At 46.1% G+C, this 14,535-nt stretch overlaps 1 protein-coding gene across 1 annotated transcript in view; it reads left to right on the top strand.

Moving 5' to 3' along the window:
- Positions 1–827: 827 nt before the first annotated feature.
- Positions 828–14,535, top strand: part of LOC144170068 (zeta-sarcoglycan-like) — a 51,354-nt gene continuing 37,646 nt past the window's right edge. The window contains exon 1 of the mRNA XM_077699605.1: positions 828–1,011. The gene's annotated coding sequence lies outside the window, so the exon portion shown is untranslated. The remainder of the gene's footprint in view (positions 1,012–14,535) is intronic.

The raw sequence follows: 14,535 nt of genomic DNA, 5'->3' as shown, positions 1-14,535 counted from the left end.
CTTTCGAGCTGCTGTAGAAGCCAACAAGCACGCAATGTCTGCGTCTTATGTCAGGCCCCTGTGGCTGTAGGCCAATTATATGACGGGACTACTGGATTCGTTTTAAAGAAAAGGGCCAAATAAATTGATGAGAATAGACAACTCTGCGTTTTCTACACATACCACACGTCAATGTCATTTAGTGTAGTCAACATCTACCAGTTATAATGTAGGTAATAATAAGGTAATAATTGGTGTAGCAATCAAGTGAGCAGGATACGATTGACTAGACCTGTTAAGGTGGCACCGTGGATTAAAAGTGCTTTGTAGACAATGTCTATTTCCTGCCTTTCTTCTTTAGTGCTGCCTACATATGTATGTTTGCCGTATTTTGAAATTACGTTCACGTAATTCATGTTGAAAATCCTGCCTCGCACACACACTTCACTCACCCGTTTATTCAGCGATCTCAACACATTCTTACGGTCCTTCTCATCTCTTCACGGACCTCTGACAACAGTCAGCCTTCCGGCCGCGTGTCTAGTTCGCAGCGGTAGTGACGAGTTCCCCGCCAAAGGTGAAGACGATCGCCGGCGTCGGCAGCGGAGGCAGCGACTGACTGACTCTGCGTCGGGCGCGCTGTAAATAGTACGGCCCGGAGCGCGTTCCCCGCTCATCCGGCGGCGCTCAGCCAATGAACGTCGGTGACGCTCGGTGCGCGCGGTAGGCGGAGCAGACCCGGGGCGGCCGCGCGCCGAGCGATGCGGAGGGAGTGCGGGGGCCCCCAAAAACTTGGCCCGCGAGCGCCGAAGAAAAAGCCCCCCCTGGCGTCGGCTCGGGGAATTTAAAAATACGCGCCCCCTCGCCGGCCCGTCTCTGGAGAACGACGACCAGGCGCCACGTGGTTTCGAGTGCCAGGCCTCGGGGCGCAGAGGCCGCGGTGTGCGTCCCGTCGCCGTCGTGCGGTCTCTCGCCTTGGGGGACGACGACGCTGGTTGCCCAGTCTGCGGCCATGGCGATTCAGAAGCGCAGGTAAGTTGCCGACGGGACGAAACAATCTCCCTTCTTTTTAGAGCGTTAAGTTTTCCATGGTGTTGTCAGTGCGTTTCCTGAAGTCGCTGGGGGTTATTGGCTAACATGCACACGAGCCGAGACCCCTTGTACAAAGTCAAGAATTATTCCTGCGGCCTCCCTAACCTGGACGAACTATCTCGCATTAGCCATTTCTAATTTCTTATTTTTCTCGACGTCCTCGCTATCTTAAGCGGACACTTGCCTCTTAACTTGTAATACACGGAGCAAATAAGGCATGACGTTTTCCATTTGTATACCTAGTTTATGAACGTTTTCATTTTTGTACGCTCGAGTGAGTTGGTGAACGTGCGGACCTAGTCTTGTGAGGTGTGCCGGCCGGCAACCGCTCCGTCCGAGTTGCATCTTTTAAAGCGATTCATGGCAAACCACCAAGAATCAAAAATGTTTGTGCCCTTCAAAAAGTGCAGGACAAGGTGCAAGATGTATCGCCTAGGGATCCGTTACCCGTCCTGGAATAGGATGTCCTCGAAAGTTAAATGCGGGCTGGCTCTGCCTGGAAGTTCTTTAAATAAAGCTGCAGTGACTCTATCGATAGCTCTGCATCGATGTGCCCGGTAGACATCGCTTAGTTAGTCCTCTTCAAAGGGGCGGTGCTTTTCCAACGTATAACGTTGGCGTGTACAGCTGTAAAAAATGGTTGTAATTATTACTGTAAAAATTGACCAATTCTACACGAGTGACATGCTGCATACATTAAAAAAAGACAGAGTGACGAATGTGGTCACATTAGAATGATACTGTACACCCAGGCCGTTGTTTTAATCGTTGCAACCAGCATCATAATTGAAGCGGAGCCTTCTTAGCCGGTGCAGCGTTTTCCGCTTACAGAAGTACGGGAAATGTGCGGTTATTTGAACGTCACCTATAAAACCTATAAAAATTATACTACATCAGCCTTCTTCTCTGCTCCCTAGAGCCCGTTCCCAAATACGTGTTTATACGACAAATCAAGTGTCCAGTGTTCGCAAAGTGCTGCAGGTGGAGACTTTAGTATTACTTCTCTGTTTACTTCTTACGTGATGTAAGCAAGCAGACTAGGTAACACAATTAATTACCGTACCGTTTTACGATGGATCGCGTCTACATTCCCCAACTTTTATTTAACAAAGGTAGCGCCTAAGAGCGCCTTTAGCGAAAAATTTTCAAGAACGTGGGAACGACGCTCAAAGGCAGCGGGGATTACAAAATGAATAGGCAAATAAAGTTAACAGCGCGGGGAGTGTTCAGGTCTCAAACAAGCACAGGTATGCATTGACAGTGAAAGCACCGTGTAATTATGTTTGATGTTTTGACGCAGGTGACATATAGATGTGACAGGATGATATTTGGCCTGCCGGGATCACTCGTGAGCACTGTTGCATATTCCGAAGTAGCCCTGGATAGCTGAGGAACTCCCTTTAACGTACACCCACATCGTCAATTTTGTTTGGTACAGGAGTTGAAATTCCCCCGTAGTCCAACATTTCCAGGTGCAGTTTTATTTCTAGCTCTTCCCTTCTGAATGCAAAGTTTCGTAGAACTTTCGCGCTCTCCAGAAATTGCCAACACTTTTTCAGCAACCCCAAACACAAGTCAAGAGAAGTTAAGCTTGAAACTCTTTACGCGAACCTAAACTTGAGTTGTTTCTGTTAACTCCAATTCGCGGGCGCTTTTAGCAGCGCTATACATGACCATATTGGCACGAAGTATAACACATAAAGAGCGAAATCAACCAGTCGAGGCTGGCATCACTTTTGTTTCTTTTTTTTTGCTGACGCGTATAACAGCAACATAGGCTGCATAAGTGTTGAGTAGCGTGTGATAACGTTCAATGCTAAAATGTACACAAATGACTAAACCGAAACCCCTTTTTCTGCGTATATAACACTAATCATGATGAAGACAATATTAACACTTCTCAATCTGCAGATAGCCCTTCATTACACAGCTACAATTTCACCACACGTAGGACTCTACCCTTCTCGAGCCGGTGGCAAACATTTTTCACAGAGTGCAAAAGGCGCGTGCTCAGTCAGCTCTAATTTCCTGGCGACTATAACTTTCACGCCTATAAGAGCGACTGTCTCTGCCCGCTCATGATAATTGGAGCCCCTCTTTTCCTCTTTTTTTTTCCTCTCTCTTTTTTGCCCATTTCCCCTTTCCCACGTGCAGGATAGCAAACTAGGCTCTAGCCAGGTTAACTTTCCTGCCTTTCTTCTACATTCTTCCTTCCTTCCTTCCTCTAAAAATCCCCTGTCGTATGAAAGAGGTGAGGGATTTTTGCGACACCTATCTTGTTTATTCAGTATTGCCCCCTTCACAAAAACTTGAAAGCTCTCGTTCTTCAACGGGTGGCACCCCGGCACATTTTAATTGAGTGAGCAATTAAAATGAGCTCGTAAGCCCCAAGGGCATGCTCCAAGAAAAGAGCACATAACGTATCAGGATCCTAGAATGAAAGATAGGGCAGCCCCGTGTTTATTAGTGGTGTTTGACTCTAGCCATGCTGTAATTACTTTTCGTAACCTAAGCTTGACTACTACTGAAAAACATTGGTGCAGCTTGCACAAGTGGTGCAAGACTGGAGCAACAGCAGAGCTGGCGAATCCTCTTCCTACGTCGCAGACCCGCCTGTTGCGCCTCACATGGATTTCCAAAATTGCCGCTGAAAGTTCTCCATGACTGGCAGGACCGGATCGTTTTGTCCGGGCAGGCTGTCACATCTGTCCCAAAGTGGACCGCGTTAGCACTCTCTAGAACCCGAGGCAACCGGCTTCCCGTCAATAGCGCGAACTCGGCGTCTGTGCTCGCCACTTCAGGCGCCAACGCACGTGAACTGGCGAGGAGAACCGAGAGCGAGAGATGACGCCACAAACGCTAGGGGGACTGTTCTAGGAGGTCGAGATGGCCGACGCCGGGCTCTCCTCACGAGGCGTGCGCTCACGTGAGCTCGGTAATTGTTCTTGGTATTTTTTGGTGTCTGGTAACACTCGACGGCGCAATTAAAAGCCTAAACAGCTCCGCCCTTAAAAACATGAGGACGCGGGTTAGATTTCAGACGCGGCCGTGGGTTTTCTAATTGAGGCGAAAAGAAAAAACGCCCGTGTGAATGACATTTCGGCGCACGTTAAAGATCGTCAGGTGGTCAAAATAAATCAGGAGCTCTCCACTACGGCGCGACTCATCGTCTGCTTCTCGTGTCGGCGCGTTAAACTCTACAATCAAATGTGCTGTTAAAAAACAAATTTTGATTTTACATTCTCCGCAGGCAGCCGATCCTCTCTCATTAAGACGTGCCTGTAGGTCACCTCTCGCCGCCACTGTTTCAGGTCCACAGTGAAAATTCCAGCAATTTTTGAGGCTTAGCAGAGGATTTGACTAGCAAGTTTTACCTATTCAACATATCGCCATGAAAAAATGTTGTTGTACTAGCGGTGGCTGGGGTACCTCAGCAGTTAACAACGTTTACAGAAATCGCATGCGGAGCTTTACCATTCTTCAAGTTTTCACCGCTGATCGCTGTTAATGCTCATTTTGAAGCATTAGGGAGCAGCTGTCCAACGGGGTTTCTCTACGATGCAGTAAGCGCGGTAATGCACAGTTTTTAACATAGTTCAGGAACACATTTTCGCAGACCTCCTTTGCACGTAGCTTCACGCAGTCTTCATGAGAGATGCCGCTGTCGCAGGCGACATAAAATCACTATGAGCAAACTAGAGCGAAAGAGCAGGATGCCGTAGCCACTAAGGACAACGACCCGTATAAGGGGCATCAATCATATCTGACGTCGCATAGCATTCCATGAACTTGCAAGAAAGAGCAAAAAAAAGTAGATATCAGGCATTTTAATTCCGCACGAGCGAATGCGTGATTCATTGCTTATATAAACTTCTCCATAACGAGTTACTTCCGCTGCATTCTTCGCCACTGCACAAGATTGGGGGTCCGCAGACCTGGGTTATAAAAAATGGCAGCTCTACCTTCCCCTTTCTTTCTCTCTCCACACTAACCTGAACATACACCCTATGGCACGCGCACACACATACACACAAGCGCACTCTAAAAAGGAATCAACTTTTGTTCTCCAGGCAAAATTTCAATTTTGATTTCTCCTGCATTCGGAAAGAAAAACGTATCAAGCTAGCTAAAATACCCAAGAACAGCTTCTACAAATTTTTTCTTGCATGACAACTTTAGTCGCCGCTTCTAACTCACAATCCCTTCTGCTGGCGTAACATTGTACAAAGATCGCTGTGAATATCCTAGGTTCCTTCCGACTATAACTGCTTCGTGTATCCGGCCTGAAAAATTATCCAAAGAATAATTTCGCCTTAATTAGAATCACGAATGCCCTTTTTTAGAGACGTAGGAGAGATGCAACAAAATAAATTTATTTGAATTAGTGGGAACTTTCAGTTATGAAATTGCTTATATTAACGTACATGCTCAGTACTGTACCTATAAATTAGCGGGTCGTTGCAACCGCAGATGCATTTTGCGCGCAACAAAGCCCGAACAGTGCATATATATCTGCACAAAGTAGTGCGATACTTGCATACCGCAACTTTCCGTATTTGGGGCTGCGAACAATACTCATGTAATGCATACAAAGGAAGGAGATAATTTTAAGATCTAATGACGTATGAAATATGTGCCGCATCTTTTACTTTCTATGTCCCTGTTCCCTGCGCTGCTGCTTTACAAAAAAAAAAAAAAAATGTGACACAGTAGACGAATGCCTTACCTCATTCACCGTCTCAGCTCGGAAAACGATATTTCTTTATCTATAACACATTATTCTGCATCACTCATTTGTCTTCCAAGGAATGTAAACTTGCATGACTCAGTTGTAGCCCGAAGTTTGGATGTCCCACATGATTCGAAAACACCCTCCTCACGGACATCAAAATAGACATTACCGGCATTTTGTGGGGCTTCGGGGAGCTGTTTGCCCTGAATAGAACTGAATTATAAAACAGGTGTATCATGTTAGGACTGGGAATTAAGGATGCAGAGGAATAGTCACAAGTAACGTTATATTTGCAAGGTGCCTTAATTTCTCAGCTTTAGTGCGCGAAGTATACATCTTTTGATGTTAAATGTTTACCCTGCGCGTACTGTCTAAATGTGCGAACGATGCAAGATTTTTGTCTTTGAAATGGCTGATTATGCAGTAAAAGCTCGTTTATTAGAACTCAAAGGGGACTAAAATATTGTTCGAGTTAAGCGAAGTTCGAATTAGCGGGCGGGCACTAGAATGAATGTCGCACCAACTGCGCGGGTAGAACACAAAGAATCTACCTCTGGACTGGTCATCGCGAATTAGGCGCTTCTACACGTTTGTGGCAGGCGATTTCGTATATAATGTTCTGGAAGCTCAAACAGCGAACGGAATTAATTGATCAGTCGGTTATACGCCAGAAAAAGGCACCGATATGCAGCGTAGCGCACTCGCTTCGCTGCTGATTTTATTTTTCGTTGCTTTGCATCTCTGGTAAATTTGGTTTGATTTGGATTTAAGACACATTATAATCACTCTGGGCCGACTTCTTCAGTGAGGAGCGATGGAAACCAGGGGATCCCAGTTCGAATTAACCGTTCTGGAAACCGACGCGTTCGAATTATTGGGATTTTTCTCATATTGCAATATACAGGGCTGTTCCGGGACCAGGCTATCAGTTCGAATTAACTGTAGTCCTAATTAACTGAGTTCTAATTAATGAGGTTTTAGTGTCCATTGCCTAGTGTGATTCTGCGCTCTGGACAGAGTTACCTTGGCGCGGATAACTGACGCTGTTGAAATGGAATGGATGGCGTTAACTATGGCTGGTCCAGAGACAGAAAAGTCAGACTGAAGTGATGATATTTAATTTTGTGCATGCCATATTGTTACGGTAGTGAGGCTGATGAACAAAGATTCTGTGCGCACAAATTAAACGGACGATTGTTATGGTGGGGACTACCCGCATCCCAATCTCAACCCCCTTTTACAGGGATCTTTGCCCGTGCACCAAAGTTCTCAGGGTATATTTACCAGATAAACATGATCTAAAAAATATTTTTTTTCAGCCGCAGTCCACCCCTGCAGTCTGTTGACCGTAACCAGACCGTAGTCCAAAAATTTTGGTTTTTAATTTGAAGCTCTTGGTATTACGAAGCCATTGAGTCTTGCGCGACGATTTAAGCGCGTGTTTATTGCTCACGGGCCATGCAATTCGAGATGTTTACGGGCCTGAGACACAATACACATGTACACCATTTACATCCTATTGGATGCGCTGTCAACATACCCACCCGAAAATATCGCACCCCTACATGGGTGGATTTACCCCTGACGATGGCAGATGCAGTGACAAGCTGAACCTATACCACCTACAAATTGTATGTGCCCACTCGAGGGAGTGGCCAAGGACGATGACAGCTGCTGCTAACAGTTAATGGCCTATTCATAAGGAGGTACTTATATCATAAACTAAACACGTAAAGCTCTCACATATACCACACTTCAAAAGCCTCTAAGTATATCTCTAAATGCTGTGTTATCTTTAGCTCTATCGCCTGCCGGCAACAAGTAAAAAAAAACAAGTAAACAAGTGCCGGCAACAAGCAAACTTGTTGCCGGCAACAAGTGCCGGCAACAGTCCACGTTACCTTTGAGCCCACATCAAATAATACAAATAATAGGTGGAGGTCCCTAGTACGGGACCCCATTGGCGTCGGCCGCGGCCTGGGCCCGTCCGACCACGGCCTTTTGGGCCTGAAGGTCCGAGCAGCCAAGCAGGGTCGCCTCCCAGCCCTCCCGGGTTGGGTTAGGTATAGGGGGTATAGCAGGATTGGGGGACCTTGGAGGGACGTACGCATGTCTTTCTCATTCCGAGCGAGTGTTGCCACCATTACGGCGAACGCTGGAGGCTTTCTCGTTCCAAGCAAGGGTGACACGATTGCGGTGAACACAGGAGCATTTTTTTGGCCAATCTTGGCCAATCTCCCTAAGTGGGTATGATTGGCTTGACAGACATGCGTCAGGGACGCTGGGCGGTTGCCCCGTGGCACGCACACGCGAGCGCTCGGCCTTTTCTTGGTTTTTAAAGTGCCGGGCAGTCGCCGCAGAGCACGTGCTCATGTGCACTCAGCATTTTTTTTACCATTTTTTAACTCTCACGATTTCCTAAACAGCTTCGCTGTTAAAACAGTGGATTGACGTTTCGGCAATCGAAGCCTTGTTCACAAATTGGGGACAAGGGCGGGCGAAATGTAAATACATTATCTATATTTTGTGGTTGGCACCCTCGCTTTTTCCAATTACCCTTCCCGGCCAGGCGGGCCTCCATCGGAGCCTTGATTTCAAAAATTCAGAAATTTACTTTACGACCAGGAAGTTGGCAATGGATCCTGAGAACATGAATGCCGTATGTGACAAGCACGCAGTCATTGTGTAAGGAAACTAAAAAAAAAAAAGAAAAGCAGTAAGGAGAATGAAAATTTTTCGCTGACCGACATGGACTCGTGATAGCTCTGGTAAGGTATGGGTCCCGTACGCTTGAGCCAGAAGCTCTGCTAAAAGCTGAGTCAAGCTTAATTTTCTCTCCGTCAGGCGCATGCCGCAATCACACTTTAATTACAGACTGCTGATGCCGTGGTGTGGAGATGTGGGTGAGAAAGGAAAGGTGTAATTGCGCACTTTATTTCCGAATCAGTTCTGCACCCTAGCTTGCTGCCGGATTTACACGGTTGGGGGACGATGTATTCCTGGCGCTACATTTACCTGCGCGTTTTGCCGTATTTGTCGCTTGCCTTTTGATGCCGCCTATCCGTGGTCTGTGTGAGCCTGTACGCTTTTGAAAGCGTAAAGGTAAGAAATACCGTATTTTCACAATTATAACGCACACCTTTTTTCGCTAAAAGTAGCCTTAATATTTGCGTGTGCGTTACAATCGAACTCAAAATCCAAATCGGCTGTCAATGGTCCCCGCTTTAGTTTTAATGCTAGCAAGAGTTGGTAAGGAAGTTTATCAAGCAAAACGAATTTTTGGTGCCAGAGCTGCGTGCGTCAAAAAAGGTGTCTTCTACCAGGTACGTGGTGTCATATCTTGTACATCTTCGTGGTGAAATATCGGTCAAATTATTTTTTTTTGAATTTTCATAAGCAAACATACCTGCGCGTTGCGATCGTGGGTGCGTTAGAATCGCGCAAATACGACATACCCGTCGAATAAGCTGTTCTCTTTTTTTTTTTGTGCCAATATGCTACTCTGAGAGCAAGAAAAGCTGTGTGGCATTCTTCTCGAACACGTTACTCTGCGAATGTGGGCCAAGTAAAGTGCAACCCTTAAGTTACGGTTTTTACTTCCACGCGTCATAAAAGGAAAAGAATGTCACGAGAGGCAGTGAATGTACGCTTAACCACTGAGGAACACATATTCCGCTAAGTGCACGCGTAATTGCTTTTAGAAGCGTGTGACATGTCATTGTTGCTCCAGAGCAGAGAAAAAAAAAGTGACTTTCTCCTCATTCCGCCGCTTCACACGTCGCAGTTTCCCATGAATACTAGGGCAGTGGTCATTGTTGATGTCGTTTCTTGTTGATTGGTTTTCCAAAAAAGCTGAAAAGATTTAGACTATTCCATTTGAAACAATCAGCAAACAGAAGCATCCCATCCGCGCCCACACAAAGTCGACACAAACCACGCAAACAACTCCAAGCCTCACCCTTAAAATACCGCCCGGAACACAGCCCCTTGGCACTTTATTTACAAATATTTCAGAACTCTTAGTCGATGAATACAACCGTCCCATTAGCAGAATTTGTATACCATCGGGCACGTTATCCGATGGTTGTGGGTTCGGCTGCCCCCCGAAGTATGTGCTTTTCTCCACTTGATTTCTTTCGTAAGATTTCAAAACTATAAATTTCGCACGGCCAGGAAACGAACTACTTCGATAATTTGGTGATGCATGTTTCATTTAAAGCACGCAAGTATAGCCGCCACGAATACTTACCACGTACCCCTCGCCCTCAGCAACCAAGGCTAGATGTTTCTTTTTCTTTGTTGAGACCCGTTACTGACTAAGGCCCCTGTTTTTTTTTTTTTTTGTTGTTGTTTCTTGAATCTCTTCAAGCGATGGCGTCCTAGGTTAAGTGATGGCCGCGGGTTTTTTGAGGAAAAAGTCTTGGTGAGAAGCAACCTTTTCTGCTAACATCACGGCTGTATCGGCGTTGATCGGCGTTTGTCTTGAACGTAGTATTTTATTGTGCCGTCTTGACTTTTGTTTCTTGGCTTGCATTTTTATCCTCATTTTGGTTAGTAACCATTATCGTGAAATTGGCACATACCTAACTTTGAATGTTTTACTTGTCGGGGTTACGCAGGGGAGAATATACGTAATAATTTTGACCCCCTTGTGATCTTCAACGTGCAGCAAATTCTCCACACATGGGCGTTTTCGTTTTTAGCCTCTATGAAAAAAACAAAAAAAAAAAAAAACACTGCACCCACGGCCGAGATTGAAGTCGTGCCTTCCGGCTCAGTAGAACAATGCATCAGCCTTTGATACATCGCGGTCGGAGAGCATGTAATCGAATTGCACAAGCTCACCCACAAATTTGCAGAATACACGCATATGAAAGCTTCATGCTTTAGTTGAAGCATCGCGGATATACAAAACACCCAGCATATGTGAACAAACAGTGCTGTATTTGTGCAAATGTTTGCATTTCGCCCCTCCGCGCTATTTCCTCACATAAAATACACTGCTGGCAACTTTCCCAACTTTCCCAACTTACATTGGGAGTGAATTGCAAGTTTTTGTGCCAGTAGCAATCAGGTGCGCGCAAAATATTGGATCCCGCGCGGGCAGTAAAACACCGAAGAAAATTGTTAACTTTGCCCGCACGTTTTAGGCAGGCGTGTTTAAGCGGAACACTACTGTTTACACGTGTATTTCATCCTTAGAACAGGTACAAGTAGTCTCAAACGCTTCGTCAGCAAGTACGTGTTTATATTTACCGGCGTTTGTATCTGCTGGGAGGCCACTCCCGGAAGTCCGTTTTAATCGAATTCACGTAATGGCCGAAATATTCGGGGCGAACGGCTTGCGCGAACCCACCGGCATATGAGGCTGACTTCGTTCGCTGGTTGCCTGGGGGCCTCCGGGAGTGGCGAATATTCCGTCGGCCGAGTGTATTTCGGTGCGCCGACGGCCGAAAGAGGAGAGCTGGGCGGCAGTTCAAAAATAACGCGCTTCCCGCGGTGAGGCAGAGAAGTCGGGGGGAAAGGCAGGCCGTTGCTTGATGGCGCGGCGATATCGTAAATCGTAAACAAACGCCACACTTTGCGTACACTCGAGAGCGCATTTGCTGTTGCTCGGACGAGACCGTGGGCGGGCGGAAATGGGCCTCGGTTGAGACAGCTGGGGCAGCTGCAGTGCGAGCGCGTTCACTCATGAGGGATGTTTTTCCGCGATGGCCCGAGCGCCGACGAAACCAACTCGGTCGGGCGTCGGTCAGACCGCCGGTGAGTTGCCAAACGGAGATGAAACCGCGTACGGTGGTTTCATGCGGAGGCCATAGCTGTCTACAGTCGGACCAAAAAGGTGCGATTCTGTAGGCGATGCCGTTTAGAGCCCTATGCATACGACGGAGCGGGCCTGCATTTCTCTGCATATTTGCCTCTCGAAACGTGATTTCGTAAAAGGAAGGACGTGACATACGAGAAGAATGTTTAGTCTGTTCAATCAATCAATCAATCAATCAATCAATCAATCAATCAATCAATCAATCAATCAATCAATCAATCAATCAATCAATCAATCAATCAATCAATCAATCAATCAATCAATCAATCAATCAATCAATCAATCAATCGGGTTAAAAAGACTGGACTGAATGTGTGGATGCTCAATTATTCAATAGCTGCAGGTCCCTAAAATTGGACTAACATTGCATTGACAACCGGTAGGCCATTAAGGTAACAAAGTGGCTATTGAAGGAAGGGAATAGACGCAGAGGAGGGCCATTAACTCTATGGAGGGCTGTAGTCGGAAAATACGGAGGGAAATAATGGTGGACTGCGGCATCAAAAGACAGCAGCGACTGGGGGACCGTGGGAGAGGTTTTCGCCCTGTAGAGGGCACAAACTTGCTTGGGATGATGATGAAAATTGAACATGAAATGCGTTGCAACTCCCTTGGCTTGCGTAGGTATGCTTGGCAGCCAGTTATCTTAGTTATGCTTGTCAGTTCGTCACGTTTGTCAGTTATGCTTGCGTAGCTGTGGTTGTCACCTCGTCGTGTTGCTTTGATTCTGCGCTGCGTTCATGCTGCTTTCCGATATGAAGCATAAATAAGATGCTCGCCGGACGACAACTGTTTCTGTTTATGCTTCGGGGCGCGTAAGTTAACTGGAAAGTCTGCGTACTGCTTGAGGTGTTAGTGCGCGTGGATATTGGTTGTGCAACATGCACGCAAGCTTCTAAACTCAGTGCAACTGGTGCAGTTATATTGTCGTGATGGTGTGGAGCTGCTGCTAGGTCAAGAAAACCATCCCCAGGAAAGTAAAATTTTTTTAATGTAAGCTCCCATTTTTCCAAATCGGAATGATTAGAGCGATGAAATACAAACCTTAAAAAAACCGAAATAGGCCGGGGCTAGAAATGAGCTATAATATTTTAGGTTCGTTGCTTGATTGCACGGATTCTATTTTTCTTAACGTAATACGACATGGTGTAGCAGTCTAGCCAAGCGAAATAACAAGAAAGTGCACATTAGTAAACCAGAAGGTGGTGACAACAAAGTATATGCCCATTGATGGAATATATGGCGTACGTCAATACTTTGAAGAATTGGCCCTCAAGACGATTTTACACTATAACTTAACGACGAAATTCACACTTTGCGTAATACAATTTTTTTTGGCATTTTTTATTGTGCCATAATGTCTTTATTAAAAAAATAACGCCCGATCTCCCCAGTGTGAGATTTTTTTGAAACAGCGGAGCTGCGGTTTGTCTTTACGGAGATTCCGCTTAGCTTCGGCTTCTTTCTTGAGCCTCATGTTAAATTCGTGTTAGCGGCTAATTGCAATATAATTTTTTTTCCGGGCAGTTCGGTTAAAACAGCAGTTACAGCCGTTTTCCGTAACCATACTCCCTCCGCAGATAGCCATGCTTCACTGCGCAACTCACAGTGTGAGAAGGCCCGTTTACAAAAATAAAGCTAACAGGATGATGATGATGACGACGACGATGATGATGACGACGACTATGATGATGACGATGATGATCGATATTGGTTTCCCTTTGTAGCGGGGTGGTGGCGTGTCATCTGACCAAGAAGGACTAATATACCTATGTTTTACACTCTTGGTTTAATACTAACGGTGCTTAGGGCAGGCACGAAAAACTTGTTAGGCACAAAATACTTTTTTTTTCTGTTACAGGTGGTAACTGTCCTAGGCAATATTCCCCTCTCTGCTCTTCGTCCACCGGCATTCTAATCTTCTTTTCGTCTCCTCGCCAGCCGTGAAGTTAACCTCCTCTGTGCCACCCTTAAATACTAAGGCTTTAATAAACACCGATTTATTAAAGTCTGCTTCAGCTTTCAACCCAAACGCATTGATGGCAAGATATTGGAGGGTGGGGGGTAGTATAAGCCGTCTAATATCGAAATATGAAGCCCAGGACCGTTCATATTATTTTATGAATTCTTGTATACTAAACGCCCCACTGTTAAAGGTTTTTCTATAGCTCAGCTGTAGTGTACCTCAGGTGAGAGCGCATCGGCGAGCCACTTTACACTATGCACGACGGCAGCGCGTTAGGGTGCCTACCCTTTCAGGAAATTGGCCAAGGACGATCCTAGCTGCCATGAAAACTGAAGAGAGAGAGAGAGAGAGAGAGAGAGAGAGAGAGAGAGAGAGAGAGAGAGAGAGAGAGAGAGAGAGAGAGAGAGAGAGAGAGAGAGAGAGAGAGAGAGAGAGAGAGAGAGAAAGCTCTTTATTAGAAGAAAGCAGAGAGGTCTGCAGGCATGCATTCGCCTACATGCTACTCTGCGGGGATGGGGTGAAGGGAATACAGGCCCTAAAGGAAGCAGGGGCGAAAGACAGGGGGAAAGAGGAAGAGGTAAAAAAGAAGGTAACATGCTATGTTCCGTGGGTCACGGGGTCCAGGTGGTCCAGGTGGTCTCACAGGACGACGACGCATAGTTCTACATTGTCTCTGCGACGCCGATGTCGTGTAAATAATCAAACAGTGCACCTAACACTTTTCGCTGGGATGACGAAGATGACCATGGTCCAAGAAGAGCTTTAAATTATAAAAGACCTTTGTTGAGGCACTCGATATTCTTGGCGATGTGGTTCCTTTGCGGGTTGTACGCCGGAAACTCCAATAAAATGTATTGAACAGTTTCTGGCAAACCACAGTTATCACAATAAGGATTTGTGGTTTGACCGAGGCGATGTCGGTAGGAGTTCGTAAGTGCTGCG

Source organism: Haemaphysalis longicornis, unplaced genomic scaffold, assembly GCF_048455015.1.
Source record: "Haemaphysalis longicornis isolate Haplotype H1 unplaced genomic scaffold, Haemaphysalis longicornis Haplotype H1 scaffold_2, whole genome shotgun sequence".
Taxonomy (NCBI): Eukaryota; Metazoa; Arthropoda; class Arachnida; order Ixodida; family Ixodidae; genus Haemaphysalis; species Haemaphysalis longicornis.
This window is presented reverse-complemented; position numbering and strand designations above follow the sequence as displayed.